Genomic DNA, 12467 nt, shown 5'->3' with positions numbered 1-12467 from the left:
CAATTAAACCTGCTTTTTGGAAGACAGCATATACATTTTTCCTAAAGGATTTTTACTCATAACATGAACGTTGTTTGGGGATTGCGAAAGGGAACCCTGGTCGTGGGCTCTAGAACTCAACAAGTTTCCCCTCGTGTTCCAACTGTGCGCTTTGGACAGTGTGCCCAACCTGTGCAAGGATGACGCGCACGTGGTGTGGCCGACTGTAGCTATGATCGATAGGTTTACATGATGGGTACATCTGTGAGGACGCTTTTTTTTTTACTGTAGTTAACTCTTTCCCTTACCCTAAATACTTTTGAGCTACAAAGAGACCAGGCCAATTTCTCTCTCAACTGAACGCTGAAGTATGAGAGCAAGACGGTTCACTTGAGGACAACAAGGTAATTTCAGTGGATAGATTAGTATAATGCAGATTGATCATTGTCTTTGCTGCACAACAATAGTTTTATGTTCAAAGCAACTTGAGTTTTTTTTACCCATTTGGAATGAATAAATACAATATTAGTAGTACATTAAAGTAGACAAATACATTGTCTTGGGGCTCCCGAGTGGCGAAGCTCTCTAAACCACTGCATCTCTGTGCTAGAGATGTCACTACAGACTCTGGTTTGATTCCTGGCTGTGATTGAGAGGCCCATATTAGTGGCACATAATTGGCCCAGTGTCATTGGGGTAGGCCTTCATTGTAAATTAAAATTGTTTTTAACTGACTTGCCAAGTTAAATATAGGTAAAATATTAAAAAATAAGGGAGGACCCAGGCACTCTTCATATAATTAATTAAAATGCCTTTATTTGTATAGCATGTTCAATGGAAACAAAGATTAAAAACTTTGTTTAACCTTAGTTTTTAATCAGAGTTTTTAATATTTGCATTGAATATGCTATACAAATAAAGGCATTTTAATTGATTATATGAAGAGTGACAAAATGTATCCCTTTTACCAAAGAGCACCTTCTGTCTACCAAAACCTACTATTGTTTACCTTAGCTTCCCTTCCTTCTCTTTTCAACATTCTCTATATCGTTTAATTCAGTAAATAGATCATTAGTGTGTTTCACAACTAGCCATGTTTTAGCCAATGTTCCATTGGTCCTGGTGTGTTAGAGGGTGGGTCTTTGTTGTTCCATTGGTCCTGGTGTGTTAGAGGGTGGGTCTTTGTTGTTCCATTGGTCCTGGTGTGTTAGAGGGTGGGTCTTTGTTGTTCCATTGGTCCTGGTGTGTTAGAGGGTGGGTCTTTGTTTGCAAGGTGAGTAGTGTTCTCTCCTCTCAACTGGCCTACAAAGTCCCAGTTTCTGGCCCACAAGATCACCCAGTTCATCTGAACCTGTAGAGCCACAATGTGACACCCCTGGAGTAGTTTAGGGGTCAAGTGCCTTGCTCGAGGGTATAACGGCAGGAGATGGTGTGGTAGGATACCTAGAATCCCACCAAATGTTTTTCCTGTCTGACATGGGATTCAGACCAGAATCCCTGTGTGTGAGCGAGCACGTAGGAGTGTGTGTGTGTGTGTGTGTGTGACTGTGTGTGTGTGTGTGACTGTGTGTGTGTGTATGACTGTGTGTGTCTGTGTATGACTGTGTGTGTGTGTGTGTGTGTGTATGACTGTGTGTGTGTGTATGACTGTGTGTGTGTGTGACTGTGTGTGTGTATGACTGTGTGTGTGTATGACTGTGTGTATGTGTGTGTGTGTGTGTGTGTGTATGACTGTGTGTGTGTATGACTGTGTGTGTGTGTGACTGTGTGTGTGTGTGTATGACTGTGTATAACTGTTTGTGTGTGTGTGTGTGTGTGTGTGCACCCGTGTCGTGTTTCTGCTCCAGGCCCTGAATGTTTAGCTGAAAACGTCAGTGACTATATCTGTGTGTGATCCTCACCAACAGCTTCATAGTTCTCACACCTAGTCTAGAAATGCTTGATTAGTTTGTAACAAAACCCTCCACACACACGTTCCCGTACGCAGGGTGCTAAACCCATCCGGATGTTTTCTCACTGACATGAATCATGTTTTAAAATAGATCACCACAGGCAGGCTGTGGGAATGTGTGATTTATGACGGACTATGTTATCTCCACTATTAGCATGTCGCTCATACAGTCGGCATATACTGAGGATATGACTAAGTTGTTGATTTGATGACATATGGTACGTCCCAAATCACACCCTATTCCCTAGTGTGCGATTTTTGACCAGGGCCTTCATGTCCCAAATCGCACCCTATTTCCTAGTGTGCTACTTTTGACCAGGAACCTAAACGTCCCAAAATCACACCCTATTCCCTAGTGTGCTACTTTTGACCAGGCCCTTCATGTCCCAAATCGCACCCTATTCCCTATGCACCTTCAAACGTAGTTTACTATAGAGAATAGGTTACCGTTCCAGACACAGACATATAGTATACACTGGGTCGAAGTTGTCACAAGGTAGTTGTTGATTTGAGTACGGTGCAGTAGGTCATTTAAAGGGCCAGTGCGGTTCTCTGACCAGGGATCACAATAATGAACCACACATGGTTTTTGGTTTGGAATGTTAGTGCAGTGAACAGAAAAAAAACCCGGGAAATAACTTTGACCTGTTGGAAACATTTTTATCAAAGGCGTATTCTTCGTCTGACTTCGTCAAGTCGAAAAGAGATGTTCAAGATAGAAGGATTTAATGATAAACATTCACATTTTACAATTACATCCTATAATATAATTTTCCTTTATCAGATTTTTATACTAATTAGATAAACATATTTCCCTTGAGAGTGGGACGTTTTGTTATTCTGAATAATGACTATTTAGTTATTTTCATCATTGTATGTAACCACTATGGACCAGCACCAAGTCCACTCATACCAAAAGACTAAGAACTATGGGACCCAGTGTCTCTATGCTTGGAACTGAACATCAACAACCTCTTAAGGATTGGACCCTTTTTTTTTTTTTCTTCAATTTTTCTCCTAAAATGACCCGAATCTAACTGCCTGTAGCTCAGGACCTGAAGCAAGGATATGCATATTATTGATACCATTTGAAAGGAAACACTTTGAAGTTTGGGGAAATGTGAAATTAATGTAGGAGAATATAACACATTCGATCTGGGAAAAGATCATACAAAGATAAAACATGGCTATTTTTTTTTTTACCATCTTTGAAATGCAAGAGAAAGGCCACCATGTACTATTCCAGTTTAGGCGCAATTTAGATTTTGGCCACTAGATGGCAGCAACGTTTTAGACTGATTCAATGAAGCATTGCATTTCTGTTCAAAATGTTGTATCAAATCTTGCCAAATGTGTCTAATTTGGTTTATTAATACATTTTCAAATACATAACTGTGCACTCTCCTCAAACAATAGCATGGTATCCTTTCACTGTAATAGCTACTGTAAATTGGACAGTGCAGTTAGATTAACAAGAATTAAAGCTTTCTGCCAATATCAGATATGTCTATGTCCTGGAAATGTTCTTGTTACTTACAACCTCATGCTAATCACATTAGCGCACGTTAGCTCAACCGTCCCAGGGGGGTCACCGATCCCATAGAGGTTAAGGAGGCAGATTGGGGATAAGGCTCTGTAATAGACTAGCGTCCCGTCCAGGCTGTGTACATCAAGCTGACTCACACTTACTTGTCCAAAGCTTATTACTTTGCTTTAGGACCTGTACAATGAGTTCTGTGCAGCTGTCAGCTATTCAGTCCAGAGTCCGATGAGGAAGGAAGACAGGAAAGAAGGAAGGAAGGAAGGAAGGAAGGAAGGAAGGAAGGAAGGAAGGAAAGAAGGAAGGAAAGAAAGAAGGTTGGAACCAGGGCCTTGCTCTAGGGAGTTTTTCCTAGCCACCGTGCTTCTACACCTGCATTGCTTGCTGTTTGGGGTTTTAGACTGGGTTTCTGTACAGCACTTTGTGACATCAGCTGATGTACGAAGGGCTATATAAATACATTTGATTTGATTGCTCTAACGGAGTCAAAGCTGGGATTCAATCCGATCACGCCTTGTCCACAATGCACAGCGTTTTAAAGTCACTGTTCCTAGGCCATCATTGAAAATAAGAATTTGTTCTTAACTGACTTGCCTAGTTAAATAAAGGTACAAAAATAAAATAATAATAATTAGCAGAGACCACAATTACGGTAAACACTGCATTTGTTGGCTCAATCAGGAAATTACATGTAAATGTAGCGTTGTCCAAATTGAATCCCAACCTTAGACTGATGTATCTAGTAGAGAGGTAGGGAGCAAGGGTCTAGGGAACATTCTGATGTATCTAGTAGAGGGGTAGGGAGCAAGGGTCTAGGGAACATTCTGATGTATCTAGTAGAGGGGTAGGGAGCAAGGGTCTAGGGAACATTTTGATGTATCTAGTGGAAAGGTAGGGAGCAAGGGTCTAGGGAACATTCTGATGTATCTAGTAGAGGGGTAGGGAGCAAGGGTCTAGGGAACATTCTGATGTATCTAGTAGAGAGGTAGGGAGCAAGGGTCTAGGGAACATTCTGATGTATCTAGTAGAGAGGTAGGGAGCAAGGGTCTAGGGAACATTCTGATGTATCTAGTGGAGAGGTAGGGAGCAAGGGTCTAGGGAACATTCTGATGTATCTAGTAGAGGGGTAGGGAGCAAGGGTCTAGGGAACATTCTGATGTATCTAGTAGAGAGGTAGGGAGCAAGGGTCTAGGGAACATTCTGATGTATCTAGTAGAGAGGTAGGGAGCAAGGGTCTAGGGAACATTCTGATGTATCTAGTGGAGAGGTAGGGAGCAAGGGTCTAGGGAACATTCTGATGTATCTAGTAGAGGGGTAGGGAGCAAGGGTTTAGGGAACATTCTGATGTATCTAGTAGAGAGGTAGGGAGCAAGGGTCTAGGGAACATTCTGATGTATCTAGTAGAGAGGTAGGGAGCAAGGGTCTAGGGAACATTCTGATGTATCTAGTGGAGAGGTAGGGAGCAAGGGTCTAGGGAACATTCTGATGTATCTAGTAGAGGGGTAGGGAGCAAGGGTCTAGGGAACATTCTGATGTATCTAGTAGAGAGGTAGGGAGCAAGGGTCTAGGGAACATTCTGATGTATCTAGTGGAGAGGTAGGGAGCAAGGGTCTAGGGAACATTCTGATGTATCTAGAAGAGAGGTAGGGAGCAAGGGTCTAGGGAGCATTCTGATGTATCTAGTAGAGGGGTAGGGAACATGCTGAGGTAGCTAGTAGAGAGATAGGGAACAAGGGTCTAGGGAACATTCTGATGTAGCTAGTAGAGAGGTAGGGAACAAGGGTCTAGGGAACATTCTGATGTAGCTAGTAGAGAGGTAGGGAACAAGGGTCTAGGGAACATGCTGAGGTAGCTAGTAGAGAGGTAGGGAACAAGGGTCTAGGGAACATTCTGATGTAGCTAGTAGAGAGGTAGGGAACAAGGGTCTAGGGAACATTCTGATGTATCTAGTAGAGAGGTAGGGAGCAAGGGTCTAGGGAACATTCTGATGTATCTAGTAGAGGGGTAGGGAGCAAGGGTCTAGGGAACATTCTGATGTATCTAGTAGAGAGGTAGGGAGCAAGGGTCTAGGGAACATTCTGATGTATCTAGTAGAGAGGTAGGGAGCAAAGGTCTAGGGAACATTCTGATGTATCTAGTGGAGAGGTAGGGAGCAAGGGTCTAGGGAACATTCTGATGTAGCTAGTGGAGAGGTAGGGAGCAAGGGTCTAGGGAACATTCTGATGTATCTAGTAGAGGGGTAGGGAACAAGGGTCTAGGGAACATTCTGATGTATCTAGTGGAGAGGTAGGGAGCAAGGGTCTAGGGAACATGCTGATGTAGCTAGTGGAGAGGTAGGGAGCAAGGGTTTAGGGAACATTCTGATGTAGCTAGTGGAGAGGTAGGGAGCAAGGGTTTAGGGAACATGCTGATGTAGCTGGTAGAGTGGTAGGGAGCAAGGGTCTAGGGAACATGCTGAGGTAGCTAGTAGAGAGGTAGGGAACAAGGGTCTAGGGAACATGCTGATGTAGCTAGTAGAGGGGTAGGGAACAAGGGTCTAGGGAACATGCTGAGGTAGCTAGCAGAGAGGTAGGGAACAAGGGTCTAGGGAACATGCTGAGGTAGCTAGTAGAGGGGTATGGAACAAGGGTCTAGGGAACATGCTGAGGTAGCTAGTAGAGGGGTAGGGAACAAGGGTCTAGGGAACATGCTGATGTAGCTAGTGGAGAGGTAGGGAACAAGGGTCTAGGGAACATGCTGAGGTAGCTAGTAGAGAGGTAGGGAACAAGGGTCTAGGGAACATGCTGATGTATCTAGTAGAGGGGTAGGGAACAAGGGTCTAGGGAACATGCTGATGTATCTAGTAGAGGGGTAGGGAACAAGCGTCTAGGGAACATTCTGATGTATCTAGTGGAGAGGTAGGGAACAAGGGTCTAGGGAACATGCCTAATGGATGGTGATGGATGTTGAAGGATCTGGGCTGGAGACCAACACTAACTGCTGATTAGACCTGAGATATTAAACAGTGTTCTGATCTGGGCTGGAGACCAACACTAACTGCTGATTAGACCTGAGATACTAAACAGTGTTCTGATCTGGGCTGGAGACCAACACTAACTGCTGATTAGACCTGAGATATTAAACAGTGTTCTGATCTGGGCTGGATACCAACACTAACTGCTGATTAGACCTGAGATATTAAACAGTGTTCTGATCTGGGCTGGATACCAACACTAACTGCTGATTAGACCTGAGATATTAAACAGTGTTCTGATCTGGGCTGGAGACCAACACTAACTGCTGATTAGACCTGAGATATTAAACAGTGTTCTGATCTGGGCTGGAGACCAACACTGTAACTGCTGTTTAGACCTGAGATACTAAAAACAGTGTTTCTGGCATCGTTTGCTCTGGTCTGGTCCAGTACCTCTCTAACAACATGGATACAAGTCCAGGCAGAGACTGGACCAGAGAGTGTCCCAAATTTCACCCTATACATTCCTCTGCATTACTTCTGACCAGGGCTCATAGGGACGCCAGTTAGCAGCTTCCCCAAGACGTTGTTTTTTTCTCAGGGACGTCACTGACACAATGGAGAACATGACCTGTCAAACATCTCTGATAAGACAGAGATGTTAGAAATATCACTGATCACTTTTCTGAGGTCTGAGAAGCAGAGATTCCTGATTAATCAGAAAAAACACACCTCTGGTTGTTAGTGGTCATCTGGGGGTAACAGAGTCTACGTGAATGGTCAGGTGGTTGTTAGTGGTCACCTGGGGTAACAGAGTCTAGGTGAATGGTCAGGTGGTTGTTAGTGGTCACCTGGGGTAACAGAGTCTAGGTGAATGGTCAGGTGGTTGTTAGTGGTCATCTGGGGTAACAGAGTCTAGGTGAATGGTCAGGTGGTTGTTAGTGGTCACCTGGGGTAACAGAGTCTAGGTGAATGGTCAGGTGGTTGTTAGTGGTCACCTGGGGTAACAGAGTCTAGGTGAATGGTCAGGTGGTTGTTAGGGGTTATCTGGGGTAACAGAGTCTAGGTGAATGGTCAGGTGGTTGTTAGGGGTCATCTGGGGTAACAGAGTCTAGGTGAATGGTCAGGTGGTTGTTAGTGGTCATCTGGGGTAACAGAGTCTAGGTGAATGGTCAGGTGGTTGTTAGGGGTCATCTGGGGTAACAGAGTCTAGGTGAATGGTCAGGTGGTTGTTAGTGGTCATCTGGGGTAACAGAGTCTAGGTGAATGGTCAGGTCCTGGGCTCGGGGTCTTAGGAGGTCACTGCCGATGATGGATGGCTAGTCAGAATCTGGCCCGATGTTGTTCTGAGGCTGCCAATGTTATTGACCTACAGTGAGTGTTTTCATTTAACACTGATGCTAAATGAGGTAGAAAGGGTTTCTTGTTACTGTGAGAACATGGTTGAACCCATTCACCCTCTTTTTAAACGGCCCCTGCTGGAATCCCAGCACGCCGACCCTAACTAACACAGGTCGGTTTTTATAAGAGCAATTTATAAACCTCTGGCATGCACTCTGGAGCGGGGGAGACTAAGTGCTCTCTATCCTCTCTCTCTCTCTCTCTCTACTCTGTCTCTCTCTCTCTCTCTCTCTCTACTCTGTCTCTCTCTCTCTACTCTGTCTTTCTCTCTCTCTCTACTCTGTCTTTCTCTCTCTCTACTCTGTCTCTCTCTCCTCTCTCTCTACTCTGTCTCTCTCTCTCTACTCTGTCTTTCTCTCTCTCTCTACTCTGTCTTTCTCTCTCTCTACTCTGTCTTTCTCTCTCTCTCTACTCTGTCTCCTCTCTCTCTGTCTCTCTCTACTCTGTCTTTCTCTCTCTCTACTCTGTCTCTCTCTCTCTACTCTGTCTTTCTCTCTCTCTCTACTCTGTCTCCTCTCTCTCTGTCTCTCTCTACTCTGTCTCTCTCTCTCTCTCTCTCTCTCTCTCTCTCTCTACTCTGTCTCTCTCTCCTCTCTCTCTCTCTCTCTCTCTCTCTCTACTCTGTCTCTCTCTCCTCTCTCTCTACTCTGTCTCTCTCTCTCTACTCTGTCTTTCTCTCTCTCTCTACTCTGTCTTTCTCTCTCTCTACTCTGTCTTTCTCTCTCTCTCTACTCTGTCTTTCTCTCTCTCTACTCTGTCTTTCTCTCTCTCTCTACTCTGTCTCCTCTCTCTCTGTCTCTCTCTACTCTGTCTTTCTCTCTCTCTCTACTCTGTCTCCTCTCTCTCTGTCTCTCTCTACTCTGTCTTTCTCTCTCTCTACTCTGTCTTTCTCTCTCTCTCTCTAATCTGTCTTTCTCTCTCTCTCTCTCTACTCTGTCTTTCTCTCTATGTCTTTCTCTCTCTCTCTACTCTGTCTTTCTCTCTCTCTCTCTACTCTGTCTTTCTCTCTATGTCTTTCTCTCTCTCTCTACTCTGTCTTTCTCTCTCTCTCTCTACTCTGTCTTTCTCTCGCTCTCTCTCTACTCCGTCTTTCTCTCTACTATGTCCCTCCCTCCCTCTCTCTCTCTCCACTGTAAGCAGGGGATGAAAAGAGAAGGAGTTTGAAGAGAGAAGAGAAGCCATAAGACGGCAGGGAAAGTAAGGGGCTTTTAGGGGCAGCTGTGTTTTATTAACTCAGTCATAATGCCCCTAAAAACCCTTATTGCTCTTTGCACTTTCCAGCAGCAACATGTCTCTGTGGATTGGTACTGGATGGCCTTACTGTAACGTTGTAGTGATATAGTACTAGTATGTGTATGGATCCCCATTAGCATCCCCTGCCAAGGCAGCAGCTACTCTTCCAGGGGCCAGAAAAATGACACCAGTTATACAATTTAAAAAAACACGACAATACAGTCATAACAGAACACTACCACATATCTACAACACACTAAGGATGTGTCCTCAGGAACCTACTCCACTACCACATATCTACAACACACTAAGGACCCTACTGCCCTCAGGACCCTACTCCACTACCACATATCTACAACACACTAAGGACCCTACTGTCCTCAGGACCCTACTCCACTACCACATATCTACAACACACTAAGCGTGTGTCCTCAGGACCCTACTACATATCTACAACACACTAAGGGTGTGTCCTCAGGACCCTACTCCACTACTACATATCTACAACACACTAAGGATGTGTCCTCAGGAACCTACTCCACTACCACATATCTACAACACACTAAGGGTGTGTCCTCAGGACCCTACTACACTACCACATATCTACAACACACTAAGGATGTGTCCTCAGGAACCTACTCCACTACTACATATCTACAACACACTAAGGGTGTGTCCTCAGGACCCTACTACACTACCACATATCTACAACACACTAACGATGTGTCCTCAGGAACCTACTCCACTACTACATATCTACAACACACTAAGGGTGTGTCCTCAGGACCCTACTACACTACCACATATCTACAACACACTAAGGATGTGTCCTCAGGAACCTACTCCACTACTACATATCTACAACACACTAAGGGTGTGTCCTCAGGACCCTACTCCACTACCACATATCTACAACACACTAAGGGTGTGTCCTCAGGACCCTACTCCACTACCACATATCTACAACACACTAAGGGTGTGTCCTCAGGACCCTACTCCACTACCACATATCTACAACACACTAAGGGTGTGTCCTCAGGACCCTACTCCACTACCACATATCTACAACACACTAAGGGTGTGTCCTCAGGACCCTACTCCACTACTACATATCTACAACACACTAAGGGTGTGTCCTCAGGACCCTACTCCACTACCACATATCTACAACACACTAAGGGTGTGTCCTCAGGACACGACTCTACTACCACATATCTACAACACACTAAGGGTGTGTCCTCAGGACCCTACTCCACTACCACATATCTACAACACACTAAGGGTGTGTCCTCAGGACCCTACTCCACTACTACATATCTACAACACACTAAGGGTGTGTCCTCAGGACCCTACTCCACTACCACATATCTACAACACAACATCCACGGGTAAATGTCATTGTGTGTTTGTGTTGCTTCACAGTCCCAGTTGTTCCATAAGGTGTATTTTTTTATCTATTTTTTAAATTTGATCTGATTCTACTGCTGCGTCAGTTACCTGATGTGGAATAGAGTTCCATGTACCCCTGGTTCTATGTAGTACTGTGGAATAGAGTTCCATGTAGTCATGTCTCTATGTAGTACTGTGGAATAGAGTTCCATGTAGTCATGGCTCTATGTAGTACTGTGGAATAGAGTTCCATGTAGTCATGGTTCTATGTAGTACTGTGGAATAGAGTTACATGTAGTCATGGCTCTATGTAGTACTGTGGAATAGAGTTCCCTGTAGTCATGGCTCTATGTAGTACTGTGGAATAGAGTTCCATGTACCCCTGGCTCTATGTAGTACTGTGGAATAGAGTTCCCTGTAGTCATGGCTCTATGTAGTACTGTGGAATAGAGTTCCCTGTAGTCATGGCTCTATGTAGAACTGTGGAATAGAGTTCCATGTAGTCATGGCTCTATGTAGTACTGTGGAATAGAGTTCCATGTACCCCTGGCTCTATGTAGTACTGTGGAATAGAGTTCCATGTAGTCATGTCTCTATGTAGTACTGTGGAATAGAGTTCCATGTAGTCATGGCTCTATGTAGTACTGTGGAATAGAGTTCCATGTAGTCATGGCTCTATGTAGTACTGTGGAATAGAGTTCCATGTACCCCTGGCTCTATGTAGTACTGTGTGTTTCCCATAGTCTGTTCTGGACTTGGGGACTGTAAAGAGACCTCTGGTGGCATGTCATGTGGGGGTTTGAATGGGTGTCTGAGCTGTGTGCTAGTTGTTTAAACAGACAGCATGGTGCCTTCAACATGTCAATACCTCTCATCAATACAAGTAGTGATGCAGTCAATCTCTCCTCTACTTTGAGACAGGAGAGATTGACATGCATATTATTAATGTTAGCTCTCAGTGTACATCCAAGGGTCAGCCGTGCTGCCCTGTTCTGAGACAGCTGTGCTGCCCTGTTCTGAGACAGCCGTGCTGCCCTGTTCTGAGACAGCTGTGCTGCCCTGTTCTGAGACAGCTGTGCTGCCCTGTTCTGAGACAGCTGTGCTGCCCTGTTCTGAGCCAGCTGTGCTGCCCTGTTCTGAGCCAGCTGTGCTGCCCTGTTCTGAGCCAGCTGTGCTGTCCTGTTCTGAGACAGCTGTGCTGCCCTGTTCTGAGTCCCTCTTTGTGGCACCTGACCACACAACTTTTTCTGTTCCACACTCACTCACTGAATTCAAAATGTCAATTTCTTGTCTTTCATAATTTGGTCAGATATACTTGGAGGTGTAGTGTTAGCGTTTGTTGCTGGCATATCATGCCTAAATTTGCTAATCTTGTAAAAAAAAAAAATATGAAAGTAGTTGGCAATATCAGTGGGTTTAGTGATGAATGAGCCATCTGATTCAATGAATGATGGAGCTGAGTCTGCCTTTTTACTCAGAATGTCATTGAAGCTCCGAAGCTTTTTACTGTCATTCTTTATGTCATTTGTCTTTGTTTCATAGTGTAGTGTAATGCTGTCACACACGTCCTGCAGTATTCAGATCCTATCATATGCTCTATTTAATTCACACACACACACACACACACACACACACACACACACACACACACACACACACACACACACACTCTTGTTGGAGATGGAGATGAGGTGGTAGTATGCTGTGTCACGTCTCATTCCTCTATAAACATATAGACCCATTCTCAGCTTTTCATCTGGTCACACACACACACACACACACACACACACACACACACACACACACACACACACACACACACACACACACACACACACACACACACACACACACACACACACACGCACGCCCACCCACCCACCCAGTATTCATATTTTCCATAGGAAACCATATCAAGATGGATAGATCCATATTCCATACTGTTACTTTTCTGGATGGTTTTTACACAATGGCTGTATTATATAGACTAGAAGTAAACGTTCCCACGTTCCTCTGCTGTG

This window comes from Oncorhynchus mykiss, chromosome 13 (genome assembly GCF_013265735.2).
Source record: "Oncorhynchus mykiss isolate Arlee chromosome 13, USDA_OmykA_1.1, whole genome shotgun sequence".
In the NCBI taxonomy this organism is placed as follows: Eukaryota; Metazoa; Chordata; class Actinopteri; order Salmoniformes; family Salmonidae; genus Oncorhynchus; species Oncorhynchus mykiss.
Note: the sequence above shows the minus strand (reverse complement) of the source record.